We start from the raw sequence: 6,495 nt of genomic DNA, 5'->3' as shown, positions 1-6,495 counted from the left end.
TAAATAGTGTCCCTTCACTTAAGAGTTCAATCTGTACACGTCAACATTACTTGTATTGTGGTTCATAGCTGGCCTTTACTTTCCTTTTCTCAAAGGTGTTTCAAATTCTTGGCTAAACTGTGGATACTACAAATGTGTAGTTGTTACATGTTGTGCTTCTAACCACAAGGTCAGCAGTTAGAAACCACTAGCCAGATCCACAGGGGAAGGATGAGGCTTTCTACCGCTGTGAATATTTGCAAGCTCAGAGTCAGACAAGGGCAATTCTCTCCTGCCCTATAGGGTTTCTGTTAGTCTTCATTGACAGGATGGCCTGGGAAGTGATGCCCTAAGGAGATAATTAATAATGTTTCTTTCACAAAGACACTGATGTCTCAAGGTGAACCAGAGACCTATATAAACCATACATGCATGAAGGGATTTTGAACTTGCACTTAGTTAGAGCCCCAATCAAAAAACTATTAGTTCGTATGACATGGCCCTACTTGATGCATGAGGAACTCAGTGAAGCAATAGGTGTCCTAGTAAAGTGTGCAAAAGATACTAGAGGAGGTTTGGCTATCAGAAAGAAGCGCATCTGGGGTCTCAAAGGCTTGTTTTCAAACAAGCAGCTATTTAAGTGAGGCACCAACTAAGTTCACATGGGAGAAGCACATTAATCTGTGCAATCCAAGGATGGTAAGTGGTATAATACAAATCTGAAGCATAGACTGACAATGGTGCTTAAATTGTGAACACCTGGTTTACAGAAATCTATTGGTGACAGTGGAAGCCACAAATCCATGTGTAGGGTCCGCACATTGATGTAGCCTCTGGTGAACCCACCCTAATCATAGTTGAGAGATGTGAACAGCCCTCTTTTCAAACAGAGAGCATTGTAAAGTTGATTATGGCAGACATAGGTCAAAATGTAATATCTTACTATTTCATCTCCATTTAAACCCATTCTAAAGCTGTTTCAGATTTTTTAAAAAGTGAATGGAAATACACATGGATTGAACCCTTGGTGACTGCCCTCTGACCACGGACCATCACTGTAAACAGCCTTACTGAAATACAGACTGCATTGGGATTATTGCAGATGCAGTTATAGTAAAATATACCACCCTATTATTTGATATTCCTTAGGATTTTAAAATTTGTTCTATTTTAAAATATTCTCTTTTCAGTTGGGGCTTTTATCTGCTTTACTTCATTGTTCTTGCTAGTTCTGGGTGTGTTGTTGTTCATTTTTAAAGTGCTTTTCTGGAGAAGAATCCAAGAGATATACATCTAGGGCTACAGTAACGGATGAAAGGTTCCCTTGTTTATGGCCAGGGCAGTTGGGGGGAAACAATGGTAAGGTAAATGGAAAACTAGAAGGAAGAAAAAGCAAATTCATCATTCATACAAAGGAAAACAAGAACATTAACTCACTCACTGCTATTGACGCAAATTCCATCTGTAACATAATAAAGGTAGACTTTTTCTCAAGTGTAAATGTAAAAGCTAAAGTGAATAATGCTCAGAAAAAAGTCTGTGAAAGTGAATATTATTGATTATAGATTAGATGGATGTTTTTTAGATATCACATCTACAACATGAGCAACAAAAGAAATAACAGATAAACCAAATTTCATTAAAATTTAAGTCTCTATTGTGATTCAGAGAACACAATAAAGTGAAAAGATAATCCTCATGTGAAAGTAAATATTTGCAAATCATATATATGCTAAGGCAATTGCATTCCTAACTTAAAAGTAATGTTTTCCTCAATAATCAAAGATTAATGAAATTAATCATTTATCAAACTAAAAGTATGCAACATTTTAGATGTCTTAACAAGTAAACGTTGAGCATACGTCAGAATACTACTCAATAATTACAAAGAAACAAACTACAACAATTCAGTTGCCTCTCCAGGGAATGATGTTAAGTGGAAAAAGCACCAAAGAAAACACTGGCCAACACGCATGTGGGTGCCTCAAATGTCAGACTTGTCTCTGGGTCTATTTGACCTACTAATTTCAAAATGGCATCAGTTTTCCCTGTCCCTTCTAGGTTTTGAGCTTTAGATTCTATTTGAACATCAACATTTCTGTTGCCTCAGTTAGTTCCATAACTAGACTTTTAGTTTTGTTCCTTGTTTACAGTCCTTATGAAAATTATCAAATATTATCTCCTCCACAAGAGGATATATTAATGAAAATTGAAATGTTTTGTTAGATAATTATTAAATTTAAAAGCCTTTAAGATATAATTAATTCTGTCCAAGAAAACTATCTTAATTTATTACATATACTAATCAAATACTAGTATTGTTCTCAGTAGAAAATTGATCTGAATTGTACTTTTACAATTTCAAGATGTTGGCTTTAGAAAATAATGTTACACATTACAATTATAGTTTTATTTGTAAAAAGTAAAAAGGATAGATTTAGGTTTCTCAATTTTCAGTGTTTTGCATAAAAGTATAGCCAAAAATAAATAATTAAAATGGTTTAGAAGGTATGTGGGCAGGATTCTAGATCTTTTTTCTCTAAAGATGTTTTATTTAAATTACATTCGGTAATTAGGTGGTCTCTGAAATATCAGCTATGCCACCTCCCCTGGCTTCCATATTAATATATCTTTAATATTTCTGCAAAATGTTTCAATTTTCATTGAAATTTGTTTACTAGCACATAATAAAAATCTCATGTGTGAGGAACATGAGAAATAGCATAATTGCACTCAAAAAACATGTCTGGAGAGCTAACTGGTAATATTTGAGGCTATTAAGTTGTAGAAAATGCTGTCATTAGAAAAAGAAAAACTTATATTGGTTCTCCTTTTCAAATGGAGAATGAGAGAATTCCAGCCCCCCCCCCTGACCTGCCCCATTCAAACCACTCTCTCCTCAGACATATTGCAAAATCTTAAACTGTAAAATGCTGTGGCAGTTATTGTTAGTCACTGCTCAGTCGATTCTAACTCAGAGCAGCCCTGTGGGCAGAAAAGAACCAATTAGGAGAAATTTCAGCACTGGGAATTTTCTGAACCAGATCATTATGCCTAGGTTTCTCTTGGGTCTTGCCTCTGGGTGAGTTTAAATCACCAACCTTTAAGTTAGTAGCTAACTACTTCACCATTTGTGCAGTGCAAATGCCTCTCAACTTAATACAATTTTTAATTCCCATGTGGGAATTAGGCTCTATTTTAACATTAACATTTCAGATTTTGCAATAGGCCACATAATAACACTGCTAATTAACTTTTTTGTTCTGTTTTTAAAATTCATAATGAAGGTAATCAATTTTTGCCTTCTTCACATGAATCTCCAAGGCATATACTGGAGTAATATTCCCCTTGACATTAAAGACAGTGCTATGTGTTCTGTGATGTCTCTGAAAGAAAATATAGTCAAAATACTATTGATTCTGTGTAAATTATTTAATTGTTGGACTGTTAAAAACCCAATCTTTTACATTTTTAAAAATTAATAAATCATGTTATTGGGGACTCTTACATATATTATAACAAACCATCATCCATTATATCAAGTGGACATGTACAAGTGTTGGCATCAACAATTTCAAAACATTATCTTTCTTCTTGAGCCCTTTGATATAAGCTCCTCTTTATTCCCTCCCTCTCCTCCCCTACCACCCTGGAAAATGCTTTATATATTATCTATTGTTATTATTAATTATACATATCTTACACCACCCATTCTATCCCTTCACCTACTATGCTGGTATTCATCCCCCTAAAGGAGGGTGATTCCACCACCATTGCTGTCTGTACCTTCTTCCTCCCCTTCACCTGACCTCCTTCCCTTCTCAAACCCTCCAGGTATCATTACTCACATTCCTGTTTCTGAGGGGCTTTGTCTATCCTAAATTTTGCACCTTGAAAGCTCTCATCTGGCCACTGCATGTACAGCAATCTAGCAGGATTTGTGAGGTAGGACAGAGATCATAATATTGGGGGAGGAAGGACCGAAAAACTAGAGGATTGTTGTGTGTTTTGCCAGTGTTAAACTGTCCCCTGGGCGTATCTCTGTTCCATGCACCCCCTCTGTGTATGAATGTCCAATTATCCCTGAATGGGCTCTGGATCTATACTTTGACCCCTCTCCTTCACCTCAATAGCAATATTTATTTTTGAACTTCTGATGCCTGTTCCCGTCGACACCTCATGATCACACAGGCTGGTGGACTTCGTCTATGTAGGCTCTATTTTTATCCTGATAGATGGCCACTTGTTTGGCTTCAAGCTTTGAAGACCCTAGATGCCCTATGTTTTAATAGTTTGTCATCATCTGCTTTCTTCACCACATTTGCTTATACACCCAGTTGGTCCTCAGTGATCATGTTGGGGAGGTGGGCATCACCCAGTGCCACATTATTAGAACAAAGTGTTCTGTGTTGAGGGAATACTTAAGTAGATGCCCAGAGTCCATCCACTGCCTCAATGTCTTACCATATAAAAAATGTACTGTGTTAGTCTAGGTAGACTAGAGAAACAAATTTGTAGCATCGATGAAACACACAACTTTCCTCTACTTCTTAAATGCTTCCTCCCCTCCAGGTATCATGATCCCAATTCTACCTTACAAACCTGGTTAGACCCGAGGATGTACAGTGATGGAGATAGCAACTGGAAACACAGGGAATCCAGGACAGATGAACCCTTCAGGACCAGTGGTGAGAGTGGTGATACCGGGAGGGTGGAGGTAAGGTGGGGTAAAAAGGGGGAACCGAATACAAGGACCTACATATAACCTCTTCCCTAGGGGGTTGACAACAGTGAAGTGGGTGAAGGGAGATGTAGGGCAGTGTAAGATACAATAAAATAATAATAATTGATAAATTATCAAGGGGTCATGGGAGGGAAAGAGGGGAGGGAGAAGGGAAAATGAAAACTGAAGAGCTGATTCCAAGAGTCCAAATGGAAATCAAATGTTTTCAGAATGTACAAATGTGCTTTACACAATTGACTTATGTATGGATTGTCATAAGAGTTGTGTGAGCCCCAATAAAATGACTAAAAGAAAAAAGAAAAAATATTCAATGTGCTATTTTGTAAAATCATTTTGAAACATTAAAACAATCATTTTTTTCTGATCCGTTTTATTGGCATATAATTCAACTCACATATCAAACAATTCAACAGTTAATTATATTAAAATGAATTATACAATCATTAGCACAATCAATTTTAGAACAATTTCTGCTTTCATTTTACTCATTGTTATTAGCTCTCAATTTCCCTTACCTCCTCTGCCATGCCCCAAGTAACCATTAATTCAGGTACTGAATCTGTAGATTTCCCTACCCTGGATTTCATGTACAGAAAAATATACAAAACAAGAACAACAACAATCATAAAATAAAATGGAGAAAAACCTTAAGTGAAAAGAAATCAGAAAATATTAAAAACGAGAACAAAATTTAAATGAGTCAAAAAGGAGATCAAATGAAAGGGTGTTGAATTTTTATTTATTTTTTTATGCTTGTAATATTTATTTATTCATTTCATAAGACTCATTTTATATGTGGTGAAATATACTACATTTCAAGTCCCTCGTGTTTGTTACTTCAGAAAACAAACATATAACATAAAAAGAAAAACTGCCAAACAACGAGAGGGTGACATGCTGTCATTTGTTTCAGCTTTGTGTCCTGACCTCAATTTCCACAAGGTGGTATGAGTTAATTTTTTTTTTATAAGAAAGAGCTTTATATATAAGCGCAGTTGAATATTGAGAAAACATCCCAGACCAATCCAGATCAAGTCCATATAGCCCATATGTATGATACCAACCTATAAAGTCCTCTTCAGCTTCACAAAACACATACAATGACACCAAATGCAGGGATATCATAGGCCAGTGGGTGAGAAGTCTTATGGATCCAGTGGCATTGTAAGCTTCTCAGAGATGGCAGGCTCCTCCAGCTCAGGACACTATTGTAGTTCCATATGTCTTCTTAGCTGCAATGTCTCCCAGGGAGTGAACGAATGAATGTCCTGCCTTCAGCGAGCGATTTATCACCTTGGTGCCTCCAAATGAGGTCATCAACAGCGATCAGACTGACCGTAAAACTCCACCCTTTCCCTCGTAAGTCGCAATTTGGCAACACATTATTTAACTACCACAGATCATATGTTGGAATCTGAACAGAAAGGTGGGGGGAGGCACTCTCTCAGTGCCATGAGACATGCAAGCTCTCATATCTGCCTTAAGAAGCCATCTGAGGGTTCGAAAACATGAAAGGAACACTGTTTCCTATCCTCTTGTACCCCAATACATTAGAAATATTTCATCCCTTAGCTCACGGTTTTATTACCTGTTAAAATTTAAATCCTTCTGAAAGGAATATTCTCTAATCTGACTTTTCTTTTTTTTTTTTTTTTGCCTTCAACTTTTTTTTTCAAATCAATTTATTGGGGCTCATACAATTCATCACAATACATACATCAATTGTGTAGAGCACATCTATACATTTGTTGCCCTCATCATTCCCAAAATTC

Source organism: Echinops telfairi, unplaced genomic scaffold, assembly GCF_000313985.2.
Source record: "Echinops telfairi isolate 266 unplaced genomic scaffold, ASM31398v2 ScPeMD7_2;HRSCAF=8, whole genome shotgun sequence".
NCBI lineage: Eukaryota > Metazoa > Chordata > Mammalia > Afrosoricida > Tenrecidae > Echinops > Echinops telfairi.
This window is presented reverse-complemented; position numbering follows the sequence as displayed.